The sequence below is a fragment of the Protopterus annectens genome, chromosome 15.part0 (assembly GCF_019279795.1).
Source record: "Protopterus annectens isolate FY-2018-M chromosome 15.part0, PAN1.0, whole genome shotgun sequence".
NCBI classification, from domain to species: domain Eukaryota; kingdom Metazoa; phylum Chordata; order Ceratodontiformes; family Protopteridae; genus Protopterus; species Protopterus annectens.
The window spans coordinates 806,336,377-806,363,926 of NC_056749.1; positions in this window are offsets into that span (position 1 = coordinate 806,336,377).

Here is a 27,550-nt window from a genome sequence, read left to right on the forward strand (position 1 = left end):
ACTGATACAGAGGCAGGAAGGGGTGGATGTACTTGTCCTAGAGAAAGTCTGCCATTGGCAAAGCTTCCTATGGGAGGAATAATCCAAAGAGGGAGTTGCCATCAGATGTAATCAATGAATGTGGGGACAGGGAAAGATAAGGTGGTATAAAGCAGGAAAAAAGTGGACTGAAGCATAAACAGCTGAGCCCCCGCCTCACCCAGAGTAAGTAGTCTGGGGTAGGTGGAAGATGGCTGGCAGTCTGGGCATGGACTGGGGGCACTGGATGCTGGGCCAGTATATATGAGGTCCTAAGGGACAAAAAAAAAAGATTGCTAGTGAACTGATAGCCTTTTTTTGATTAAGGGGTGAGACTTGAGGACAGAGGGAAAAAAAATCACCCAACATTAACACGAAGACCAGAATCAAAATCATCCAACTTCCTTACCTGTCTATTGAAATCAACAATGCATCCCCCTAGTGCATTATAAGCATTTCAGGAAGCAAGCTAATTTCATGACAGGTTGCATCCAAACCCTGACTATGGAATAAATATCAGTTTAAAGTGCTGTAGGTAGATTACCCTATAGTGACTTATTAATCTTTGAATTCTCCCACTTCCTATCAATCTTACTACCCACATCCCACCCTGGCAACCCATTACCATTACTGGCTCCCTAAATAGCACCACTCTGTGGCAAATAGATTAACTTAAAAGAAATGTACAAAGTATTCGACAAAATTCTTATAACCATCCCTTTCAGTTTGGACAACATGTTGACATTCTTCATAAAATCATGTAAATGCTAAATAACTACCCCATTCCAACCTATCCAGAAAGAGCCCAGCCCTATGCCAAAACACCATGCCCCATACTTGAAAAGATGCCATAATAAAAACATAATTTCACAGTCCCGGAAAAACACAATAGTAACCCCCTGCCTTCCAAGTATATTCATACCCAAATTGACTGCAGACCTATGTCTAATATCCATACTTCCCACATTTGGAAAAGTTCTAGAAAATTATTTAAGATCATTTGACCAAGTAAATACCAAAATATACTGTTTTCTGTTAAACATAGTTTTTAGACAGGGTGTGGCACTGTTACTACCCTCTCAGTGTTAACAGACAACATTCTGTTACATATGGACAAAAGTAACTTTAGAGGGGCAATATGTATAAACCTTACAAAAGCTTTTGATTTTGTCGCCTACAAAATTCTTTGTGATGACCTTATAGCTATCAAAACCAGTCCTAAACTGTTCTTATGATTCATAAACTACTACCTTCCATACAGATTCATTGTTAAACTACAAACCCCACCCCAAGTATGTCCTGCCTAATTAAAGAATTCTCCCAAGGTTTGCTAATTTCCTCAATTAGTACTCCCTGTTTATAGTAATAAGCTGCACCCAGACTTTATTCACATTCCACTAATTCTTCTGGGGAAAGAAATATGGACATTTACAGATGTGGTACTTCCAACTCAACCAAAAAAAAATAATAATAAAAAAATAAAAAATAGAAACAAACCAAGAAAACTGCAGTTGTTATTCACCTGTTAAATAACAGGGACATTCTAATAGAGACCATGAAAACTAAAACAATGCTTGTTGGCACAAAACAAAACTGGCCTCTGCCCCCTAAATCTGGCAAATACAAGACATTGATAACAACCTAATAGAAACTACATCATCCTTCAAATAACTAGATCAAAACATAAACTTCTCCCTGTACACTGGACACACTAAAGCAAACATTAAACTTTAAACAAATAGTATTATATATTTGTACTAATCTCATTTTAAATTCACAGAAATAATTATAGCAACTGGTAAAGAAAACCTCCAGGTCTCAGTTGGAGTTTGGCTTACTTACTTTAATATTCTCTCTGAACCAATTCCAATGAAATATGTAGCTTTAATACATTAGCCAGCTGTTGCAAGTTGAACTGAATTCTTCATCGTTTTTTTTTCTCTTATGTTGCTAAAGCAACAATCCTTATTCCTTCTTCACAGATAGATTACAATGAGAAAGTTGTCCGGCTCACTCAAGATCCAATCCCAGAAATGCTCCACCCTCTCTACACACTCACACATACCAGTAACATAATCCCACTGTATGATCATGCTTTTTTTAGCTTTGGCTGTAAACTTTGAAAGGGACTTCTTGCTTTTATTAAAAAACTAGATTACTACAAAGAATTTCATACTAGCCACAAAATGCATCTTATTAAAGGAGCACACACCATAAATATTACAACTAATGGTATCACATGATGTGCTGTCCCCAAATAAACCATTAAAGTTGTATGTCATACAGTATAAAAGTCAAAGTCCTAATGAATACAACTTTGTGTATAATATGTATAATAACATTGGTAACCAGCCATTCAGGGTTTAGTTCTGTATGCATTATAAATTAAATTAACGTCTTTTATATGCTTAACATGTTTAAAAAAACTTTTTAAATCTCTGATCAATTTTAATTGCATGTAGTTTGGCTTATACTCTGATTTTAACTATAGCAGTTCTTAGTACCACTTTGCAAATTACTATTTTGTATGTTTCTCCAAGACTGAGTCTGAAATTGGTCCACATGGATCAGTCTTCTAAAGAAGTAAATGAATATAAAACATGCATAAATAAATAAATGTAAAACAAATGATTATACATAGTATCAAATCACCCACATCAGTCAAAAAGAAATTTAATAGCAGTGAGCCAAATGGTAGTTTGTATTCCAAGATGAAGACTCATAAAGAAAAATTGGAAATATGACTTTGTTACAATAAAAATTATAGTTTTAGTTTACATCTGAGTGCATGTGCAATTGTAGAAACGATTAAAGGGTGAGATGTCAAAGAAAGAACAGAAGTTTTTTCAGGCTAAAGAGAAATTGTACAGTGATTAAAGTAGTTGAACACAATTCACATCTATGGGAAGAAGAGACAGTGGGACATGATTTGGGAGCATAAAATATTGCCTGTAAGTTTTAATGGGGATCTCTGTGAACAGTAAAATAGGGGAAGTGCACATGTGACAAACTTTAGGGACAAATGTCTTCCTTGATTACTGAAAGGATTTCCTCATGGAGAGAGTTATGGACACATGAGGTGTTCTCACAGAATAAGACAGGCACTAAGATTTTTAAGGCTTGTGGAGCATGTACAAAAATGTAAGTGTAACAAGTATTCTTACATAGTAAAGTGATATGTCATTCTCCTAGAAGGCCAATATACAATGACATGATTTAAACAGAGATAGCAAAAGCACTAATTCAGTGATGGATTTTGCTCACTCGATATTACAAATTAGATTTGGCAGGTAACCATTTTTATCTATAGTAGATGTGCAAGGTGATTCTGACTTTCAGAAACATGCTTTAACTCATTCTGCTTAGATAGCCACTGAGTAATCTTGTCAAAACAGACACAGTACAAATGTATGGTTTGAGAAGCATTTATTCAGCACACACTGGTATTCTTGGACTTTTGTATCTAAATGACTTAGTCAGTATTGAAAAGACAGAAAGTGGATTAACATTACCATACTGGTGGACAAAGGACAAACCCCAGGAATCAGCAATGCCCTGTGTAAGAATAGAGTTATTCTTACACGGAGTGTTCCATGTCCGTATAGAACAGCAGCGCGCCTTACATATGCATGACATGGACATGAGTCTGTGCACTCCGGAGTTGCCATATGGCAATACGAAAGCAGCGAAAGTGTCCACAGACACCTGTTAGTGTACGTGGACATACCTCTCGACCTCTTAGAGGAAAAAATCTGAACAAAGCCTAAAATGATGGGGGGACAAATAGGGACAGATTTTAAATATTGCTCTTACAAACTTAGAAAGTCGATAGAATAATAGGTTTTGCATTAGCATGCATTTTCTCAAGGATGTGGAGTATTAAGCTCAAATGTTTGTCATTATTTAATGACATCAGTCCTCAGCTATACGCCAGAAAAGTATAGATTTTAGGAGTAACACACCAAAATATGAGGCAAAAATCTGGATATTCTGTGAAAATCTATACAGTTGAGAGATATGTCCATGGAGCTTACCTCTCAACTGTTTTTGAAATGTGTACAGATAGTTGACTCATATATTTTGGTGTGTTCCTCCTAAAATGTGTACCTCCCTGACCCCACGGAACCAAAAACATTAAGCTAATGCAAAATCTATTTATTCTATCAACTTTTTAAGTTTGTAAGAGCAATACACAGATAATGGTGCAGAAAGCAATGTGCAAACCCCTGCAGTAAATAAAAATAAAACACATATGTATTTTTTTATGTCTGCAATAAAGTTTAAGCATACCTGAGCAGGTGTGCATGTCGGTCAGCTATGCTCAGCCTAGCTCACACATCCCATTAAGCTAAATACAAATATACAGTCAAAGCAGTGTAAAGTGCAATAGCATAGTGGTTACAGCTTTTGCTTAGCATGCAGGCATTCGAGGCTCCTGTCCACTTTCAGTTCATTCATTTTTATTTGCTAAAAAAGCATGAAAATATATTTTGTTATCAGTAGGTAGTGAATAATATATATATTTGTTAGCCAGGGTAGTGTAGCAGGTCCAAATGTGAGGTGTCATTGTAGTACAGATTTGAAATCCCCATATAAACACGTGTCCCATACAGCATAGCCACAAAAGAATGTATTGTAATGAAAGCACATAGGAGATGCCATTAGATGGTAGTATAGTCTAAGCTACCGAACTTAGGTTCACCTAGAATTCTACATTAAAAGAAGCTTGAGACTTTAAAAAAGCTACATATACTTAACTGCTTGCAATACTAAGATAAGTTTGACCAGTGAAAAGTCTACCCCTAAATTGTTTGTTAAGACTATTATTTTGTGATCGGATATACTATGAATAGTTTACTAACCAGGATAAACCTAAAAGGGACCTTCTCCTGATTGTTTTATTTTTAATCAAAAACAGAACTCCTGCAGCTCAACTGGTCCCCGCTCCGTTCCCCCTCGCTGCGCTCGGGCTCACTCTGCTCTCCTACCCTATCCCCATTCTCACCCACCCCCATATCAATTTCCTTTATAGTTAGCCTGGCCACACCTTAATTCCCCACCCACCAATCCACACACCCCACACTCCTAACACCTCCCATATTTGTTTAATCCCTCCGCACTACTACCAGCATCCCCACCCCTCGCTTCCTCCTTTTAAACTACCTTATCACACTACCTCCTTCCACAGCTCTCCTTTTCCTACCTCTCAGAACACATAACCAAATACAGCTTTCTGAAATCCAAATCCTCCTCCATACCTTTCATTACCCTTCAGAGTTTTAACTACTGCTACACTCTCTTCATAGTCACCATCAACATCTGTATCCTACTAAGGCTAACATCATTTCATACAACCCACCTGCTTCCTCGACCTTCTCCCACTACACCTCTCAACTCTAAGACCCTCCCCAGCTATACTACTATCTGTTCTAGTTTGTACCAAATGGACTTAATTCTTCAAAAGAAATTCACCCTGCTCTCCACAAAACATAACTCTTCCAGCTACCATCTCCATATATACTATAACACCAGCAAGAAACTGCCTCTCCCTAGCAATGCCTCTACTCTCCGTAACCTAGTCCTCTGTGGAGATATACATCCTAACCTCCTTTTCATAATTCTAACCCAGGCCTCTCTCCCCCTTCTCATAATTCTCTCCACACTTCCAAAACATTAAATATCACCACTATTCATAGGTTCATAGGTAGGTACTAGGCTATTGGCCCTGGGGCCTATACAAGCCTAGCCAAAAATGTACCCTGGCTTTCGCCACCCAAGAAAATTATTTTCCTGTGCCCCTGTCAAGCAGAACCACAGAAGTGATCCCTGGGGTGAATTTCCTATTACCCATCCAATCATCAAGATTTTTCTTGAAGAGTGCTAATGAGGAGCTCTGTTTGACATAGATAGGTAGTCTGTTCCAGAGTATGGGAAGTCTCTGGGACAGGAATATATCCCTCCAGCATGTTCTGTTTATTGTGGTGACAAGGTTTAGGTCCCTAGAGCATGTAGCTCAGAGGGATTGGGATTTCTTTAACTGGAGCATGTCCAAAAACTCTGGGTTTGACATAGCTTTGTATGTTAGGCAGAGATTGCCTCTGAGTAGGCGATATGCGACAGAGTAAAGCTGGAGTTTTTTGAGATGGCCTGCGTAAGGCATCTGTTTGAGGCCAGTAATCCTCTTTGTGAGGTATTTTTGCTGCCTTTCCAGTTGTTGTAGATGTCTTGTGAGGTATGTACCAAAAGGAGTGTTGTACTCTATAATGGGTCTAATGAGTGATGAGTAAAGAGGAACAATGACCTCTTTTTTCTGGATGAGAAACCTTTTGTGATGAGGTGTGCCATGTAGAAGGATTTCTTGACCACTTTGGTGATGTGATTATCAAAGGAGAGACTACTGTCCACCTGTGTCCCAAGGTCTCTTATCACACTTTCGGTGTTAAGTAGACTACCGTCTATGTGTTAGTTCATGGGTACAGAATTTTTATCAAAGGGGATGACAATGTACTTTTTGGCATTGAGCTTGAGACCATGTCTTTGACACCAGGCATCTGTCTCAGTGAGGCCCTTTTGTAGGATGTCCGCATCATTAGGAGTTTCAATTATGGCTCCTAGTTTGCAGTTATCTGCTAATTTAGTTAGCCAAAGACCTTCTGTGTTAGCCTGTACTTCAGAGAAGTAGATACCAAACAGAAGAGGACCCAGGACTGAACCCTGTGGTACTCCACTTGTCACTGGTCTGAAGTCTGATTTGGAGTCTGCTACTTTCACAGTGTGGATTCTTTCAGTAGGCCAGTTGGCAACCCATCTTGTGACATAGGGATTTATACCTAGTTTAGTGAGTTTATCTATAATCCAGAGTGGGGGTTGGTGTTGAACGCCTTGGCAAGATCTAGATAGGCTGTATGAACCACCTTATCCTCATCTATGGCTTTGGTGACTACTTCAAAGAAGTCTACCAGGTTTAGGCGACATGATCTGCCTTTTACAAACCCAAACTGTGTGGGGTCCAGGGTTTGGAGATCTCCAATGTCTTTGTTTATGAGTTCCATTATAATATGTTCCATGGCCTTGCAGACGAGGCTCGTCAGGCTAATGGGGTAGTAGTTCCCGGGGTCTGTTGTGGTCCCCCCTTTGTGGAGTGGGATAACTATTAATCTTCAAAGCATCAGAAAAAAACTCCCCAACTACATGCATGGTTAAGTCAACATAAACCAGACTTTACTGTCATCACAGAAACATGGCTAAAACCATATATCAAAGATTCTGAATTTGTACCCCCAAACTACTCCTGCCTTAGAACACAAAAAAGGTGGAGATGTCGCCTTACTATTTCCAAGCACTTACACTGTTATTCCATATAACAAACCCATTCCCTCCTTTCCCTTAGTTGACCTACTAGTTTCCTTCCTTAAACTCAATAACTGCAAAAGCCTTTGCATCATAGTCATATACATACCCCCTGGCAACAATGCTCCAGTTCTTGAAGACATTTTAGTCTGGACTAGCAATAATGTAAAAAATGAAACTATCATTCTAGGTGACGTTAACAACTGGCTAGATATCACCAATAAAAACTCCTCTATAAACATACACCTCCATAGTTACTCCCAGCTAATCCCTGACATCATCAAACCTGGCAAAAATGGAAACAATGGCTTCACCTTGGATTGAATCCTGGTTTCTGATCCTGATAAAATGTCTTCATCAGACACTCTCCCTCCCAGCATTACTGGCCATGCTCCAGCATTCATAACCTGTAATCCCACCTCTATACCTAACAATTACCAATTAAGGTACACCAGAGATCTATCCCACTTCGCCAAAACACCCTCAAAGACATCCTGAAAAAAATAAACTGGAGCCCACTGAAATCCCTCCCTCTTAACGAAGCTGTGGATTTCTTTAACTCCACATTCCTCAAGACTCTAAATAGTCTTGCTCCTCTCAGATTAAAAAGAGTCAAAGTTAAACATGCTTCCTGGCAAGCTAAGAACACAAAGCAAGTCATGTCATCAAGAGACAAAGCCTGGAAAACTTGGCAAAAAAACAAAACCCCCACCAATCTCATGAAATATAAACAACTTCAGAATCAGGCTAAAAAATTAGTTGTTAAAAACCAAAAATAATACATACAAACCTTCCAAGGCCAGCAGAAACAAAATCCACACAAATTCTGGGGAGCAATTAACACCCTCCTCCACCCAGGAACAAATAGTACCCCATGCCCAAACCCAGAAAAAACTTCCTCTGAACTAGCTTCGCTCTTCAACACATATTTTATAGATACCATTGCCAAACTTACAACTACCTTCCCTCTCACCAGTACAGACCCATTAGGGACACCACCAAATCTTAACCCTGCAAATCTCCTAACAACATTCTCACTATCACCCATTCCCACAGCCACCATTCAGAAGCTTTTTTATAAACTAAAACCCTGCACAAATGCCACTGACAACTTACCTGCAGAATATTTAAAAATGGCAGCCCCTTCCATCGCTTATCCAGTCAGCATTCTCCTAAACAGGTCCATTAAAAAATCATGTGTACCAGATATCTGGAAGAAAGCTTTTGTCATCCCTCTTCACAAAGGAGGCAATAACCCTGACATCCCTAATTTCTGCCCCATTGCCATTCTTTCCCCATCTCTAAAATATTAGAGAAATGCATCCACTCCCAACTCTTAAGGCATCTAGTAAAACACCAATTGCTTCCCCCACTCAACACAGATTGAGACCTGGACACAGCACAAACACAGCCCTCATATCCTTCCTAGACACAGTAAACAAAGCTCACAATGCTAGCTCCTTAGTCTCTGCTCTCTTTCTGGATTTATCTAAGGCATCTGACACCATCTTCCACTCTCTACTAATTACTAAACTCTCCAGCCTTAACGTATCTTCCTCCACCATACAGTGGTTTACCAACTATCTCAGCAACAGGCAGCACTCCACTAGGTGGCAGCACTCCTCCTCCCTATTTATTAATACTAAAACAGGAGTTCCTCAAGGCTCAATTTTGGGTCCCCTCCTTTTCAGTATATTTGTCAATAACTTTCATAATACTCTTACACACAGTACAGTCATTCAATATGCTGATGACTCTACCATCATCTGCTCCTCAAAATCTGTCACAGAACTACAACATCTTACCCAAGAAGCATTTACCTCCACAGAGCAATGGATGTCCCAGAATCACCTAACCCTTAACCCCAATAAAACAAAACTATTACTATTTACTCCTACAAAATCTAGCCCTATTAACAAAACTCAATTCACTGCCCCAAACTAACACTATCATTGAAGTTGTCCCTAGCACCAAACTGCTAGGGGTCATCATTGATGACAAGTTAACTTTTGACCTTCACCTCCACAATAACATCAAAAAAACACATCAAAGACTGGGTGTCTTATATAGGCACAACTATTTCCTCAGTCTCCCTGCAAAAAAACCCTTGGCCTCATCCTTCCTACTTCCTACCCTTCTATATGGAGCCCCTATCCTCATCAACCTCCAATCCTCGTTAAAAAAGAAGTTGGACATTTGTTACAACAAAGTGACTAGATTTGCTACCAGTGCAAAATATTCCAGCCACCACTGCTTATCTCTCCATGAACTAAACTGGCTTGAATCCTCTCACCACCTTAGTTACATACAACTAACTACAGCCCATAAGATTGTTACATACAACTAACTACAGCCCATAAGATAATCTTTCAACCTGAAACCTGCCCTTCCATTGCATCCATACTGACCACTTACCACCCAAATTGCCATCTCAGGTCTGAAAACAAAATGTTATTATCCATTCAAAAACCTAAAGTTGGCCAAATGCTGTATTGTCATTCTGTCTCCAAGTTATGGAATAATCTTCCTCCCCCATTCAGCTCAATCAATAATCCTACTTCCTTCAAAAAATCCCGCAAACTACATTTTTCCTCTCACTGGCTATGCCCCTGTACCCCACCTAACAAACCCAACATCTGAATTCCTTCTCTTACTATATTCACAGTTTAACTGTTGTAATTCACTAAGGATTTTTCTGTTTGTACTCCAAAATAATTTCCCAGCACATAACTTCCTTCCCAAACTTTACACAGTTTAACTATCAGAAATAGTAGGAATCTTTTGTATGTAATTAATGCAGTTACTATGTCCTTTTTTACTCAAATTCCTTTTATGATAATATAATTAAAGCAAAGACAATGTCCTATTTTTTTCTTTTCAAATTATCTTCGAATCATTCTATGTATCAAGATTATTTCTTTTACTTATGTATGTATTACTATTGAATTGTAATTATATAATTCTGTGGAGCTTTTCTCCCCGGGCCTCCACTGAAAATGGGATCTTCTTGGCCCAGTGGACTTTCCCCGTCAACAAATGCAATAAACAAATTAAAATGAATAAATAATGGAAGGTAAACATACATATCATAATATGTAATTTATGAGGAATCAACCCCATAATGTTGATAGTCTGTAAAAGGAAAGCTGAACAATGCTAACTTGTGCTCAGCTATGCTTAGCCAGTATAAACATTGCTTAATTCTAAGCAAGAATCAGCATAGCTAAGTAGAATTGCGCATTGGTAAGCAGTGCTTGGCATCTACCCCTTTAAGCAATGCATATACCAGCTAAGCGGTTTTCCCGGTGCTTAGCTTAGTTTAGCATATTCAAAATTGTCCAATCACAGCAAAGGGTGGGAAATCAGCTGCATTTAAGCCTTGCAGGCAGAAATACAGCTCATAACCAGTTGCAGCACCCCACTGTAGGCACTATGGCTGGTGCTGGAGAGGGTGTGTACTTTTGGGCGCAGCGCTGGGGCATACAGGAGTCCAGGGTCATGGCCAGACTCCTTCTAAAACAACATGATATGAGACTGCTTCAGGACTAGTACCAGGGCTCCCAATACAAAGCAGAGGCCTGGGAATGTCTCACCTGCAATCTCACTAGTGTCACTGGCATCCCTCGGACTGGTGAGCAGGTCCAGCACCACTTTGCTGACTTGAAGAAGAGGAAGAAGGAGCTCTTGGACCAGTGGGTCCAAGATGCATGGCAGAGGGATGTCCCAGGCATGTGTAAGTATTAATATCAATAACTGTTTACCAAAGACCAGCCTGTATGTGTGATGGATAGGTATGCATAAATGTTTCTCTATCTTCTTTACAGCTCCAGCTGAGCAGGCTGTGAACTAGAAAGCCCATACAAGCAAGCTGCTAAAGCTGCGTCTCGAGGCTGGTGAGCAACAATCTAGCTTATATTCATACCAAATAAATATAAAGGAGTAGAATGTCACCTTGCAGTATTAAAATGAGTATAGTTTGTACTGAATAAACCAGACAATATTACAGTAATAGTCTCATATAAGTTATATATAAATAAAACTGTAACTGCCTGTCAATAAAATTCAAAACCCTGTACTGGTTGTGCTTACTTTTGTATTGTATGAATTGAAATGTGCACAGGTTATGCACAGCAACTATGGCTCTGAAAGAATTAAACAATCAAGCCTCATCTGACAAAGTTAGTGCCTTTGGAAGACATGAGATTAACTGATGTGAAATGTTTCATGCACCAAGATCTGATATCTGAATAGTAATGTTGTGTTAACCACTGTTTTCCACACTGTGCTATGTCAAAAGGTATGTATAGGAATGTATGTATAAGAATGTCGCAATTACAAGGTCAGATTGTACAACCAAGAGAGTATTAGACAGAAAACATTCAAGGAAGTGCAACAGTTTTTCAATTGCTTGTTCTGATGAAACACAAAATCTTTTGTTGTATTTTATGCACAAACAGGCATGGTTTGAATCCCGGGATGGTAGTAAGCTGTGTACATAATTTCACCTAGGATTTTGTGAATATGTGTAGAAACAGTCAGATAGTGTTAACAGACATTTCCTCCACAGGTATCCTAGGTAAGAAAAGGTATAAAGTAGCTATAAGAAGGCTGTAGTTATACCATGTACAGCACCCATGGTCCAACCCCAAGGCTGCAACTGACAACAAGATAAGTACATACACCAAGTAGTCTCCCCCAAGAAATGTTCAAGTGTCATGCTGTCACAGCTACTGGTCCCTGCTGCCAACAACCAGGGTGACCAATAGAAATCAAGGCAACACACACACACGCACATATACTATGAGTGCATATATGTAACCTTGACTATGTGAATATGGGCAGAAACAGAAGGTAGTGTTAGCAGAAATCAACTCCACAGGTCTGCCAGGTAAGAAAGGTATAAAGTAGCTATAAGAAGGCTGTAATTATGCACTGTGTACAAACATACCACTGCCCAATCCAAGGCCATAGGTTGTTGTAATAATACCTGCAGAGTAATGATTAGAGCAATGATCATTAAAGCTATGATCACTGCAAGAATCTGCATTTGTTAATTAACAGCTCTTTCTCTCTCCCACCAATAATCTAAACACATAAATGAATGGGTATGTTTTTTCACCAAACCTACCACTGGGACATGTGTCCTATCATTCTACAAATATTAAAATGTTTTCCAATTAATGTTTCCTTTTCAAATACTTTCATTGGTGGCCTCTTGCTATCAATGTAACCTGCATGCTGGTGTAATACCCACTGCGGTTCTATATATGCATGTGTTCTGTTTGCTATGCAAATTTATTTATTTATTTATTTATTGACATTTGTTAACCGGGTTTGTCCAACTGGGCTTGTGGCCCGTTTTCAGTGGAGACCTGAGGAGAAAAGCTCCAGTAATACATTTTAAAACAAGTACAATTTTAAACAATATTGATATAATAGCACTTATAGCAAAACGATTCACATACGTTGGGATACATGCATAAAGTTAAAGTTGCATTAAAAAGAAGCTAAGTAACAATTTTACATTGATATAGTTTAATAGGTTAACAATTAACATTTTTTGTTTGTAGAAAATTGTGCAAATGCATAGTAGACACATTGGAGAGAGAGGTGTAATGAGGTACTAAGTATGGTCCTTTTGAGAGTACATAAAGGGAAGGAAGACTAGGTAGGGTCATGGCAAGGGCAGGTTCTGGAATTGAGAAAATAAGATTTTAGTTCATTTTTAAAGTGTGAAGTGTGGAAGATTGAATGTAAGTCAAGGGGGAGTTTGTTCCAAGCATGGGCAAGGGAGTGTTTGTAGAGTAGTTTGCCTACTGACCTTTTTGGGTGGTAGATATCAAGTAATTGTTGGTTAGAAGTATGGAGGGTCCTGGATGGGATGTAGATGGAGACTAAGGAAGATAGAGATGGACAGAAGGAGGGTTTATAAAGAATAGAGTGTAGCATATGAAATTGATAAGATAGCAGAAACTGGGGAAGTTCAAGCCATTGAAGAGAGTTAAAGAAATGCAGTGGTGTGAGTTGTATGGGGAGTTAGTACTGAATCTGGCTATTTTATGGTAAGTCTGTTGCAGTTTGTTTAGAGTGGAGGCCTGGATATTGGTAAGAACTGGGGCAGCGTATAAGAGGGAGGGGAGGAGGAGTGCCTGGTCCAGGGTAAGTCTAGATTCAGGGGTTAGGAATTTTTTGTTCCGATATAGCAGACCTAGTTTCTGTTTTTTTTTTTTTATACATTGGAGTATGTGTAGGTTAAACTTGAGTTTGTCATCGATAATGACCCCTAGGAGTTTTGTGTGGGTGTCAGGTTGGATATTTGTATTGTTAGAAGATGTAATAAAAAAAGGAGGTTTTGTGATGAGAAAGACAACGGGGAAGGAAAAGTAGGAGTTTGGTCTTTTTGGGATTTAAGATCAATAGGTTGTGATAGAGCCATTGTTCAGTGGATAGTAGGGCCTGTTGGGCCAGGGAGTGTTGTTCAGGAATGTTATTTGAGATGGATATAAGTATGGAGTCATCGGCATACTGAATAAGGGAGGATTCTTTGCATGAGGTGTAAAGATCATTGGTGAAGATGTTAAACAAAAGGGGTCCCATGATGGAGCCTTGGGGAACACCAGTGGAGATGGGAAGGAAAGGTGACGAGGATGAGAGCCATTTCACAGATTGTTCCCTACCAGATAGGTAACTATTAAACCAGGCAAGTGCGGAGGGGGATAGGTGGAGATTTGTGAGTTTGGATAGTAGTAGAGGATGAGAGACAGTATCAAAGGCTTTGGAGATATCTAGGAAGAGACAGGAAATGAGTTTATTGTTGTCTAGGGCCTCTGCAATGATGTGAGCGAAGGAGAGGAGGGCAGTGGTGGTGCTGTGGTGAGGACGAAATCCATGTTGGGTAGGGGTAAGTAAGTGGTGTGTGAGGAGGTGATTGAGAAGTTGTGAGTGAATACATTTTTCTAATATCTTGGAGAGGGGGGACAGAATGGCAATGGGTCAGTAGTTTGAGGGGTCAGTGGAGTTTCCACCTTTATGAAGAGGGATACTGAAGAAAGATTTCCAAAGGGTGGAGACAGTTGATTCCAGAATAGATCGATTAATTAGTATAGATACAGGATAGGCAATTGAGTCAGCAGCAAGTTTTAAGAATGTAGGAGATAGATTGTCAGTGGAAGGAGAGCAAGGTTTTAGCTTGAGTAGTAGAGATTTGATGTAAGTAATGGGAACTGGCTCAAAAGAAAACAAAGTTGTGTTAGCGGGACTTGGAGAGGTGGATGTTGAAGTACAGTTTGGCTTAGAGGTTACCAGATTTTGGATGGAAGACATAAAGTGTTTATTCAGGAGGGTAGCTGTTTCCTGAGAGGAACAGTTAGGGTATGGGGAGGGATTAGAGGGCTTTCCAGGATAGAGGATGTTGTTGAGAGTTGACCAAAATTTTTGAGGATTGGATTTGTTGTTAAGCTGAGCAGAGCTATAGTATAACTTTTTGTCATTAGTTATATGTTTTTTTGCAAGGTTCCTCAGTTGCCTGTATTTTTGAAGAAAAGGTGGTTGTTTAGTTTTAGTCCAGGTTTCCCAAGCATGATCTCTTTGTTTCATAAGGGATCTAGTCTCTTTGGGGAGCCAGGGAGCATGGTTTGAGTTTACTCTGATTTTCCTAGAGGGAGCTAAGGAGTTTAGAGTATTCATGAAGATGCTATTGAAAGTGCTTACAGCATCGTTTAGGGGGAGGTGTTTTAGAATGGACCAATCTATGTTGTGGAGAATGGAGTTAAATTGGGATGAATTGAAAGTCGATAGTTTTCGACAGTCTTTAATAAAGTGGGGTTTAGGAATATGGGAGTAGTGTCTTAAGATGGTGGCAGGGAGATGATCACTGAGGTGGTGGGATTGTGGTATTGGTGGGGGGAACTGGTAAGAATCCAGTCTATGATGGAGCTGGAAGAGGAATTTTTATGGAAGCGAGTGGGAGATGTTATAAGTTGGTGGAAGCCGTGTAGGTGGATACTGAGTTGGGGGGAGTCAGTTGTGAGTTTGGACCAATCAATGTTGACATCACCAAGGATAAGTGTCTCATATGGTATGTTGTGGGAGAACCAGGATAGGATGTTTTCAAGAATGGGCAGATTGTTACCAGGAGGAAGGTAGATAGAGGCAATTGTAAGTTTTTTGTGGGGATTCAGATGGCAGTTAAGGATGATGATTTCAGCTGGGAGGAAGTCAGGAATTGGGGAAGGGTATGGTGAGAGGTTAAGAATGTTTGAATAGAGGATGGCCACACCACCACCTTTTTTACAGGTCTATCAGATTGGAAGATATTATAACCTGGTGGGAGTATTTCACTATTTGAGATGTGTGGCTTGAGCCAGGTTTCAGATAGGGAGAGGATGTGAGGGGTATTGAGAGCTATCCATGAGTGCAGCTCAGTGAATTTATTTGCTAGACTCTGAATATTCAATGAGTAAATAGTTAAGTATTGGATGGAGATGATTGTAGTGACTGAGTTTGGTGACTGTTAAAGGAGTAAGATGGGGGCAGTGTAGAGGTAGTTTTGGGGAGAGAGGAGGGGTCAGGGTTTGGATGGATATCTCCAGAACAAAGTAGGTTTTTAGTGAGGAAAGAGTGTGTAGTAGATGCTAGATGGAGTTTGTATAGTTCTGACTTAGTTTTGTGGGAAGGTTTAAAAACCTGTATTATGGATAGTTTATATAGACTTGAGATAGAGGTAGTAAAGAGATTAGGGGAGATAGTAAAAGATGAAGTAGTTGGATATACATTGTATGAGTGAGAAGTTGGTGAACATAGGAGTGGGTCAGAGAGATTGGAGTGGTAAGAGGTGGAGATAGAGAGAATAAGGAGTAGTGTAGAAGATATTAGAAAATAATACATGTTGGAATAAAATATGGTCAGATAGAGTAGGTAGAGAGACAGTGGTATAGATGAAGTGGTGTTGAAAAGATTAACAGAATAGTAAGGTGGTTGTGGCAATAGGCAGGAGCTGGAATTGTAGGGGCCAGTGGGACAGGAAGGGGAGGGATAGTTAGGTATACAGGTAATTGTAATGGGGTGTGTGGGAATGGGGGTAGGGTAGGGGAGCAAAGTGAGCCCAAGCGTAGCGAGGGTGAACGGAGCAGTGCTAGCACCCTGGTCAAGATGAAGTCATAGAAACAATCAGAAAAGATAGTGAAAAACTAGCTTGAGAGACAAGGATATAAAGTTTCTAAAGGTATAGTCACCAGAAATAAAATAAAAAGAAATAAAATATGAGCAGAAGTAAGCTTACAAAAGGACACTGGCCTCAAGCTACACAAGTAGATTTACTTGAAGGAAACCCAGTGCTATATGGTTAAATAAGCTACAATAGAGAGGGGCTTTGCAGGGGGAGAGAGAGGTATGACTAGCAGCTAAAAGCAGGGCAAAACATAAAAAAGCATTAATATGTAAAAGTCTGAAGACAGTAAAATAGGACAGGTGTATTAGGAAAAGCAATTATGAGTGAGGCTAGACATGAATTCAGGGAAGGGTCGGTGCACTAGTAAAGGCAATTATGAGTGAGGCTAGAAATGAATTCAGGGAAGGGTAAAGTGCAGAACAGGGGAATATACACAGAAACAGTATGAGGATAGTGGGTAACCAAACAGAAATGTTCCAAATCTGTTGTTTTGGGTTAATGAGAATACTCATGCATGCTGTTATAACTAATCCTGGAATGTGTTTTTACGACTAACCAACATGTTTAAAAACTGCAACACCATAGCACATCTGGGAAGGTTGATCCCAGTGTATTCACCTCTCTTGCCTCATCTGGCTGTCCCAACAGGCCCCAGCACATCTGGGACTCACCCAGGACCTTCTCGTCCAGTGGTTCTGCACCACCCTTGGGTGTAACTGCCTCAGGAGATGGGGCTCGTCCCCACCTTGGTGCGGGCATGGACAGGATCCTGTCATCTGAAGCCAGGTCTGGTACATAGTGAGCTCCACAAAGAATTGGGAGAGCTGCTATACCAGCTTGAGGGCCACGTGGCGCATTTAGAGGGACAGCCTGCCCCTCTTGCTCAGCCTCCAGCACAGCCACCTTTGGGACTGTGAAGGTGCAGTGGTGACTACCCATGGGTGGGGACCACAGTCCCACTGTATCCATTTCGAGACTCATGGGCTTCCAATTACCAAACACACCTCCCCGTCCAAGGAGTTTACCCCCCATATGTGTCATATATGCCCCTGTATGCTGTCTTGTCTGTCATCTTACCCAACCTATCTCCCCAATATATACCTACCATCCTTCCCCAACATCCCACTCTCACCTTAAAAAAAACAAAAGAAGGGCAATCTGCCCCCTAAAAATGTTGCCCCATACATAGCTATCCATTTCACACACATGTCCACTGGACACATGTAATCTTGTCTAATTGGCTTCACAACACATTATTGTTGTCCTCACCCCTCTCTCAGGGGTTTGAGTGTCCAAATTTACACCCAATTTCAGTACATATGCACAGCTGTTGCTGTAACAGAAATGGACAGCTATGGACCTTGTCTGCATCCACCCTGCACATCCCTAGCTATCTTTCATATTGTTTTTCCCTCTTCATTCCCTCTTTTTCTCCACTTTCCTATCACCCCTTTTTTCTTTTCTTTTAAAGAAATTAGCACAGGGGTAAGTGGGACTAGGCAGTAATAAGCAGGACTAAACCTGTTTGCATGGTGCTAAGCAATGCCTACACAGATTAAGAACTTTTAATGCTAACTGTATGCAAGCATAGTTAACCAGAAGTTAGCATTGCTTACTGCAGCGCAAACCCACTTACAACTGCTTAAAAGTGCCATAATCACTCTGCATCCAACAGCCCTTGTTCTTCCCAGCAACAAAATAAGCAGCCATTGCAAGTCTTGAACCCAGGAACCTGTACACCATAGAACAATTGAAAACTAAGCCATCTGAACCATAAATGTAACTAATGTTTTTTTCAAACATATCATTCAGTAGAGTTATTCAACAGTATGGAAAAGGTTTGTTAAATTAGTCAAGTTTTGTTTATATATATATATATATATATATATATATATATATATATATATATATATATATATATATATATATATATATGTATGGAAGCAGTTTACATAATCGAATTACTGAAATCTCAAATGTCATATGGTCGAGACCATATGATCGACATTTCAGTAAATCGAATATGTAAAGTTGTAAAAAATGACACTTTACTTACCTTAAAACGTTACATGCACACAGAGGCAAGGCTTCTTGTACCCTCTGTGTGTACGTAATGTTTTTATCTTTTTTGTGGTGTCGACAGGAGGTGGGAAATCTCCCGTTTTGCGCTTCTGCATATGGGAGATTTCTCTTTTCCCCACTGTAGCGCAATCTCGGAGTTGGTATATTTAAATAGGGGGGGTGAAAAGCGATGTTTTACTTTTTTTTTTTTTGGGTTTCATTTTAGAAGTTCGAGTTTCCAAAACTCGATCTTATGGTCTCGACCATATGAGGTTCGAGATTTTGGGAATTCGATCTTCTAAAGTGAATCCATATATATATCTATATGTGTATGGAGATGCATATATATATATATATATATATATATATATATACATATAGATATATTAAAACATTAATACATAATATATGTAGAGATATACCTATACAATATACACATATATATATATATATATATATATATATATATATATATATATATATATATATATATATATATATATATATATATATATATATATATATATATATATATATATATATATAAAGTAAATAAATATATACATATATAAATATCTCTGTATGAACCTAAAAAAACACACACACACACAAACACACACACACACACACACACACACATATATATATATATATATATATATGTGTGTGTGTGTGTGTGTGTGTGTATGGGTCTAGGACTATTCACTGAAAGCACATTTCACTAAAAGTCAAATGACGGTGCACAAATCACTGAAAGCTCAATTCACTGAAAACACAATTCACTGAAACACATTTCACTGAAAGTTATATATGGCATTTTCCCCACTGTAGTGTTATGCTGGCATTAGTATATATAGTAAGGTGGTATGTGGGGGAGCAGAAAAGAGTAATTTATTGGAATTGCATGTATCCATGTTTATACTTCAAGATATTTAAAATAGGTGGTAGGCTATGACCCCCACATCACCCAATGTGGGGGGAAGTGCCCCCACATCCCCCATTACTATATATACTAACTCCAGGGTCGCACTACAGTGGGGAAAGGCCATATATAACTTTCAGTGAAATGTGTTTCAGTGAATTGTGTTTTCAGTGAATTGAGCTTTCAGTGAATTTTGCACAGTTAAATATGTTTGTGAAATGTGATTTCAGTGAATAGTCCTAGACCCATATATATATATATATATATATATATATATATATATATATATATATATATATATATATATATATATATATATACATACATAGATATATAAATATGTACACATATATGAATATAAATATATACATATATATGAATATGTATATATATATATATATATATATATATATATATATATATATATATATATATATATATATATAGGTTCATAGGTTCTTAGGTTTATACTAGGCTATCTGCCCTAAGGCATTTATAAGCCTAGCCCAAATTTTTGTGGCTTACGCCATCCCTTATATGGAAAAATACTGTGCCCATTAGTTTGGGCTGCCTCTGTCCAGCAGTGACACAGAGATGATTCCCGGGGTAAACCTACGATCTCCCATCCACAGGTCAAGATTTCTCTTGAACAGAGTCAGCGAGGTGCTCTGCCTCACATGGACCGGGATTTTATTCCACAGCATAGGGAGTCTCTGAGTGATAAATCTATCCCTCCAGCACGTCCTATTTATATACGTGCTAAGGTTTAAGTCGCTTGTTCTAGTGGTTTTGGTCGATTTGGATTTTTTTGAGGTGGAGCATGTCCATTAATTCCGGGTTGGACATGACCTTGTATGTCAGGCACATGTCACCTCTGAGCAGACGGTATGCGACTGAATAGAGCTGGAGTTTCTTCAATCTGGCAGCATATGACAGACTCTGGAGTCCCTTTATCCTTTTGGTGAGGAACTTTTGGGGTCTCTCCAATTGCTGCAGATGTCGGGTGAGATACATCCCGAATGGGGCATTGTACTCGATCATTGGTCTTATAAGTGAAGAGTACAGGGGAACAATGACCTCACTAGATCTGGATGTGAATCCCTTCATGATCAGGTGGGCAATGTAGAAGGTCTTTCTAACCACTTTAGCAACGTGAGTGTCAAAAGAAAGGCCACTGTCAACCTGGGTCCCCAGGTCCCTGATAACCTCTTCTGTGCTTAGTGGATTGCCACCTATATGGTAGCTTGGGGTTACCTTGATTTTCCCGAAGGGTATGACTACACATTTTTTGGCGTTTAACTTCAGGCCAAGGCTCTGGCACCAGCTATCTGTTTCCGTGAGTCCCTTCTGAAGGATATCCGTGTCCGATGCACTTTCCACTATGGCGCCCAGTTTGCAGTCGTCAGCAAACTTTGTCAGCCAAAGTCCTCCCATGTTGGCCTGTACTTCTGAGAAGTAGATGCTGAACAATAGGGGGCCAAGGACCGAGCCCTGTGGGACACCACTTGTGACCGGCTTGGAGTCTGACATAGCGCCAGCAACTCTAACCCTGTGGGTTCTGTCCTTAAGCCAGTTTGCAACCCATCTTGTGACATATGGGTTTACATTTAAGCTGGTAAGTTTTTCTACAATACCCGAGTGGGGTATTGTGGTGAAAGCCTTTGCAAGGTCAAGGTAGGCTGTATGGACTGCCTTTCCCTCATCAATGGCCTTGGTGATTGTTTTGAAGAAGTCGACCAAGTTCAAAAGGCATGATCTTCCCTTGAAGCCAAACTGGGTCGGGTCCAATGTCTGCAAGTCCCCTATATCTTTGTTTATGAGCTCCATTATGATCCTCTCCATAGCTTTGCAGACTAGACTTGTTAAGCTTATGGGGCGGTAATTACCAGGGTCCGTAGAGGCGCCGCCTTTGTGGAGTGGGACCACAGTTGCCGTACGCCACTCCTTGGGCACGTATCCTGTGGTAAGGCTGAGATTAAACAGCTGCCTTATGTGCAGATTTAATTCCTCATTTAGCTCATGTAGCACACAGCCAGGGACACCATCCGGTCCCATTGATGCTGTGTTTTTAGCTTTAGAGAGAGCAGCTTTCACCTGCGCATTTGAGATGTCTGGGAGGCTACACTCGGCTGGGATAGTTATCTCTCCTTTAGCAGGGGAGAGGGGGGTGAAGTTTGCACTGAACCTGTCTGCCAGTATGTTGGCAATGTCTGTGGGTTCAGTGATTTTTGTATCATTTTGGACTAATTCTGAGCATATCTGGGAGTTTCCACCCAGGTTCCTAACATAGCTGAAAAAGGCTTTATGATTGTCCTTTGAATCCATGGCAATTTTTCTCTCAAAATTGGCCTTAGTTGATTTTATGAGTGCTCGTATTTTTTTACTAATAATGATCAGGGGTGACTTCCCTTTTATGGATTTTGTTCTATCATGTAATAGCTTTCTCCTCATATATATATACATGTGTGTGTGTGTATGTGTGTGTGTGTGTGTGTGTGTGTGTGTGTGTGTGTGTGTGTGTGTGTGTGTGTGTGTGTGTGTGTGTGTGTGTGTGTGTTTGTGTGTAGTGCAGTCGGACATCAGAGCCATGCTCTGAACTTCTTACTACAACAAATCTGTCCAAAGGCTGTTAAAATAATGGAGGTCAATGGGCCCAAACTAGGGACTTCTTTTAAATATTGCCCTGATCCCTCCCTCCCCAGCAGCAACTGTTTGGCCTTTCGACAAAATAATAAGCCCTGCTAAGTCTTGAACACAGTGCCCTGTAAACTACAATCAAAGGAATGTGCCATTACACCCTCTAAGCTCAATAAAATAGTGATGATTTCCCAAACATATTAATTAGTACAGTCATTCAACAGTAGGGAAAGGAGTCCATAGAATCAGTCAGGGTCTCTGTATATACATCTATATATGTGGACACATCTATACACTATATTAATATATATATATATATATATATATATATATATATATATATATATATATAATTTATATCTACATATATGCATACACACATATATATAGAAAGGTGACTAAATACATACATACATATATATATATATATATATATATATATATATATATATATATATATATATATATATATACATACATAAATATATGAGCTATAAACACATGAAATCTGAGGGTTATGCTGCTGCACCCTAGAAGTCTAAGTCTGAAAATGCATTCACTGGAAGTATTCCTTAAAATGGGGAACAATGACATATATGCTGTAAGAGAGACCTGATTAAAGACAGCAGGAAGCACCCCTGCACTACCAGGCTATAACTCTTTCCACACCTTTTGTATGTAGAACCTGGACTGAAGCTCCAAAGGTGGTGGTATTTACATATTTATAAAGGATGCACACACCTCCAGAGTGGTAGCCCAACATTATGCATCACAGATCCTGCAGATGAAGGTGACATTGTGTAAGACAGTGTTTCAGGTTGTCGCCTGCTAGAGGTCCCCAAACATGTCCCAAGACTCACACTCCATGTTCCTAAACACCCTGGAGAAGATTCATGTCCAACCTCACACTCTCATACTGGTTGAATTCAACTTTCCCATCATTAACTGGGAAAGCTACTCATGTACCGATGCACTTGCCCATCACATTGGCCTGGTCCTTACTAACATGAGCGACTGTTGCTGTACAGCAATATTCTACTCCTACCTTGTTTGATATGACCACACAGTAATCATATTTGGAAATCCACAGCCCTCCCACACCCTCTGCACATGTAACCACCATGAAAAGCCTTTCCAAAGCTAACTTTGGCCTCCTAAAAACAGAGGTGGCTAACCTCACAACAGCCATGCTAATGGAGACTAGTTGCATGACTGCTGAATCAAACAACAATGCTTTATGTACACATACACAAGTGCATGGATACTGCCATACCCAATAGAACCAAGACCATCACCTCCAAAAAAAGGAAGCCAATGTGGTGGTCCACGGTCATAAAGAAACTCTACAACAGAAGGAGGAAAAAGATATGGTAAAGGTGAAGTCCCAAGACTGGAAAAAAAAACCTTATCATCCTCAATTAAAAGTTGAGATCCCTCATCAAATACTACAAAGCTAGCTGTGAAAACAGAATTAGAGCAAATAGTAAAAACAACCACAAGACTTCATACAGTTATGTGAAGAATCTCCATGGCAATACCAAGATTTGCTCTGAGCTACTAGACAATGGTACCCCCTAAACTGAGCCAACAAATATTGCCAATATACTGGATGGCATATTGAGTGCAAACTTTACCCCTCTCACACCCCGAAGGACCAATCACAATACCAGTACACTGCCAGGCACCCAGTATTAGTACTGCATAGGTTAAAAAAACACTGTCCAAGGCCAAGAATACAGTTTCTATGTGACCTGACAATAGCCCTGGTTGTGTTCTACATGAACTACAGACTGACCTGGCACCCTGCCCAAGCATAGCCTCACGTCAGGCTTTGTCCCTACTGAATTGTGCACTGCTACAGTCTCCTCTCTCCACAAAGGAGGAGTGACTACAGACCCTGAGAGCTATTGCCCCAATAGCCTGACAAGTCTGTTATGCAAAGCTATGGAATGCATCATCATGCACCTAATAAACAGAGATATGGGAATCTGCATACTCAGGATCCCACACAGTTTAATTTTGTGAAGGGTAAGTCATACCTGCTCAATCAACATGTTCAACTTCTTGGAGTCAGTCACCTGAGCTGTGGATGAAGGCAAGGTGGCACATGCAGGTTACCTTGATCTGGCCAAAGCCTTTGATAACATTCCCCACTCAGGAATCATGCAAAAACTCACTAAGCTAGGCATCAACCACCTATATCACTAGGTGGGTTGCAAACTGGGTCACAGAGAGAACTCACAGTGTGAAAATAGCTGACTCCGCGTCAGACTGCTGTGGAGTCATAACTAGAGTCCCTCAGGGACTTTCATGTTTGGTATCAACTTCTCTGAAGTCCATGCCAACATGAAGGGACTCTGGCTCACAAAGTTTGCAGACAATTGCAAGCTGGAAGCTATTATTAACTACCCAAGTGATGTTGGCATCCTACAGAAAGGCCTCACTGAGACCAATGATTGGTATTAGAGCCATGGCCTTAAGCTCAATGTCAGAAAATGTTTTGTCATCCCCATTGGCAAAAACCCTGGTCCCATGAATACCACATTGATGGTAGTGCCCTGAACAAAGAAGGTGTTATAAGAGATCTGGGTACACATGTTGACAGCAATGTCTCTTTTGACCACCACCTAACCACTGTGGTCAGAAAGTCCTTCTATGTGGCACATCTCAGTACTAACAAGTTAGCATTCCAGGAAGGAAGGAAGAGGCCATTGTTTCAGTATACATATTCTGATGGATGTGAGGTAGGTACATTAAATGTATGTCCTCATTTTCTGACAATCATATCATCACAGTGATTTACCACAGAAATGAGAATAATCTGTACAACAGACCATAAATATCAGCAATAAACATGGACATCCTGAAACAATCCAGCCAGTTGAGAGGTATGCTCAGAACCCATTACTGCAATAAATCTGGATCAAAACTGACAAAGTGATGGGTGGAAACCATAAAAATGGGGATGTATCTGAAGTACTGGCATAGATAAGCTAACACAGTTGCTGTAGTAACACCCTCCTGTGTGCTCTAACATATATTTAGTGAAATAGCACAAGTAATTGAAATAGGAAATTTGCTATGGGTAATTACACATGAATTTGTAAATATATCAGGAACAACAGGGCTGTAACTGCACTAACAGACAGACACCAGTGTGAAAGTGCATACCCACAACCAATATCACCACAGTCACAGTCATATACCAGTAAGTCAAGTGAACAGTAGAGTATGCGGACTGTGTGAACAAATACATCATTGTTTGCCACTCACACACTAGCCCTACATATACAGTCCCAATTCTCAGTGTAGTCTGAATCCTTTCCTTGGTACAGGACATTTCTCAGTCTGCCCCTACAAACAGATACAGCCAATAGATCAGCAGAAACTGGAGCACTATGCACAGTCAGATAAAATAGGAGCCATAACACTTACATCCACCCCCCTCCATACACAGCCCAAATAACATGTACACATGACATGTGTGTACAATCCTGACAGTCTGTTAGCAATGGGCAGACATACATAGGCCTCTCACATGTGCAGTTCACCTCAGAATGTACAGGCTCAGGACTCATATCTATGGTCTCTTTCCTGACATGTCTGTGGGTCTGCTTCATCACTGGGATGGTAGCAGGAGTGAAGGCAGGACATAATGATACTAAATATGTCTGAGCCTCATTGACACCTGGACAAAGCCTGACATCATTTGGGGACAGAGGCACAAACACAGGGGTAGACTGGACAAATTGCTGTCATACATTGAGACAGTTGCAGATATTACTGGGTTTGTTGTAACATATCCTTTATGAAGAATATGAAGTCAGTAATACCAATAGATGTGAGTATTTACTGACTGCATTCAGTCCATGACTGATTTACCAAGGACACCAACTGTTTGGGGAACAGACAAAACATAACAGGCAAACATGTGGCCAGTCTGTGGACAGTGTGCCAGTGTAGAGGTATGTCAGAGACGTATCGCTGTCAGTTGTGACGTCACTCACTAAATGCATGTTCACACAAACCCTGTCAATCTAGCAATCCACCATGTGTATAACAACACTGATGATATAGAATCTGTTCACAATTTCGGGGATATGTCCCCCATGTTGTTGGGCTGTCTCCAAATGTCCTGTCCTGTGATGTATTGCCATCTAATGTATGTGAATTTGTAGCCCACCACCTCTGTAATATCCCTCACACAGGCAAGGAAAAGGGGCAAGGCCCACATTAAGGAATGTTCCATATGTCGGAACTAGCAGCATTGTCCATGCCCACAACCCAATACTATGTGGCCACCTACATAGTTGTATGGCCTTAGCAATACCTGAGATCTGTACATCTGTACAGAGGACAGACAGAAAGTAGAAAGCCAACAGGTTATGCATTAGGATGAATGATTGGAAGGATAGAAGTCTGAAACTGAAAGGTATGCCATTACTACATGACAACACTCCTCAATGACATGTCCAAAAATCATAGTAGTCTACAGTTAATATCATAATATATCAATACTCAATAGGGGATACATAAAAACATACAGCTCAAATACCAAGAACAAGATAGTTAGTACTCAGAATCCTAGCTTTGCATGCAGGGGTGTATGGTTCAAGTACTACAATCTCCAATCTACTTTTACTTAGAAAAGCACTGTTAAAAGTACTAACTTAGTAATACAATATTTGTTAAAATATTTTTGTCAACCAGGGCACTGTAGCTGGTGTAACATGCAAGTATGACTGCATAAAGCCTGGGATTCTACCCATATATAAAACAAATAAAAAAAACAGATTGTGGTACGACCCATGTATACCCTAGTGTTCCATACAGTATAGTCACACCCCTTGCTACTGTAATGACAACAGATAGAAGCATGTTATGTACAGGAAATTAAATACACTTATTAAAGATGTCATTACCCTGCTATTTTATCAGAGTGGAATGTGAGCAATGGTTACCAGGGCTGAGCTATGCGTAGCAGGTTTAAGCATTGCTTACATGTAAATGCTACGCAGATTTGTGCACTGGTAAGCGAAGCCTACATGGTGTACGTGCCTATTCGTTTAACTGTACATTAGCACTGCTTACCATCATGTAAATGCACACAAACACAGTTAAAGCTACTCAAAACTGCCTTAATCACTCTGTATCCAACAGTCCTTGTTCTGCCTAGCAAAAAAATAAACAGCCCTTGCAGATCTTGATCCCAGGACCTGCACACCATAGTCACATCAATTTACCAGTAAGCCATCTGAGATGCATGGCTTTAGAATGTTTTCTCTAACATACCGTACTTTACAGCCAGTTTACAATAGGGAAGAGACACTATGCAATTAGGAAGGATTGGTGTCTACAAATATATATATATATATATATATATATATATATAT